The sequence below is a fragment of the Myotis brandtii genome, unplaced genomic scaffold (assembly GCF_000412655.1).
Source record: "Myotis brandtii unplaced genomic scaffold, ASM41265v1 C42482574, whole genome shotgun sequence".
In the NCBI taxonomy this organism is placed as follows: domain Eukaryota; kingdom Metazoa; phylum Chordata; class Mammalia; order Chiroptera; family Vespertilionidae; genus Myotis; species Myotis brandtii.
Window position 1 is genome coordinate 1 of NW_005324666.1, and position 1,544 is coordinate 1,544.

At 38.8% G+C, this 1,544-nt stretch overlaps 1 long non-coding RNA gene across 1 annotated transcript; it reads right to left on the bottom strand.

Annotated features, from left to right (window-relative positions):
- Positions 1–7: 7 nt before the first annotated feature.
- Positions 8–1,220, bottom strand: LOC102250655. Its single transcript, XR_312973.2, has 3 exons — positions 906–1,220; positions 369–415; positions 8–283 (listed from the first exon to the last, which is right to left on the bottom strand). It is a non-coding gene; the product is annotated as an uncharacterized LOC102250655 (long non-coding RNA).
- Positions 1,221–1,544: the final 324 nt, after the last annotated feature.

Below are 1,544 nucleotides of genomic sequence, written 5' to 3' on the forward strand. Positions count from 1 at the left end.
ACCATCAAAACACCTGAAAGTTTTGTTTAATTGAGAGTTTTAAAATTTGTACTTATTTTCTGAAATAATACTATTGGAAAGAGCATGAATATGACTCAAATAAGTGAATGAATGATCATAAATCAACCTATCATTTTATTATCCTTTTATTACCCCTACCTCATCCACTTATATGCCTGCTTAAGCCAGTCTCTCCTTTTTACAAGTTGCACTGTGTAACTTACTTTGCCACAATAGCATTTATGTGAGTCCTCACAAGTCCCAGATATTGGTCAACCTGTGCCTACAACAAGGAAGAAAATCATGAGCACATCCAAAGTTCAAGAGGCCAAACGTAACATGAATGTTTGACTTCACACAGAACTTACCTGGTGCTTAACATACACTACAGGTAGAGTAAACATTGAAACCACAGCTGGGATGAAAAACAAATAAGAGTATTAAAATTCTGAGAGTCATCAGTATCTATAAGCTTATAGATACATGTTCATGTAGTTATGTAATATTATAGCATTTATAATAGTCAGCATTTTAGATAAAAGAGGACAGGGCAGCTCCTAAGGAAAACAAAGGGATGCTGAGCCCTTTACAGATAGTAAATCATTATCCCTAGAACGAGGGTAGATTGTGCCTTCCTAGGATGAAAATGGATTTCTGTCCCAAACTGCCATTGTAATGTACATTAGAAGAAGAAAAAACCCTTCAGACTAAGAAATTCATTATTAATGTGTAATATACTATCTTATACTCTTTATTGAACTATGGTCAGGGAAATCTGCAGCACTCAGGGGGGTCTGGTATTTGTTCCCAGGAATCTATCAATTCAAGCGAACAGCTAGCAGCCCGGGAAGCTCTATGCTCACAGAGCGTGTGAAGGAAGACGAAGCACGCTCATCTGTCCTTACCCATGAGCAGCAGGGTCAGGCCGTTGAAGAGAGCGCCAACGTAAGTCAGGAGCCACATCAGGACTGCGAACTGAAAAGTGAGATGATTATCACAGCTTCTAAAACCGTGACAGGTAAGAGTCTCATTTTATTGACTTTTTAGATTCAAATTTGAGGCAAAATATATCATGATTTCAATAGGAAATGTAGGAGCACTTAAAGCTTGTCGCAGGATTACTGAAAGAGGGTCCTGTTTACTTTTCTCAGAACCCTTTCGCTTGTTTCTGTGTGGATCCATGAGCTAAGAACGGATCTCACATTTTTAAATGCTCGAATAAAAATCAAAACAAGAATAACATTTTGCTATATATGAAAATGATATAAAATTCAATTTTCAGCATTCATAAAGTTTTATTGACTCAGTGGGCAACCTAGGGCAAGTGTCTTAGCCTCTCTGAGCCACAATACACTTCCAACATCTGTAGAATAAGGGGGTTAGCCTGGATGAGCTCCATGGGACGGTACAGCTAGAAGTTTTCTGACTCTAGAATGTAATTTGCACTTGCATTTTATTCTCCAGGATGTGGGTGCTGGAAGCCAATTCCAGCATGACAGCAGGGCTACATCTGGGAATGGCTGAAGGCATTTCCCCAAACCTGA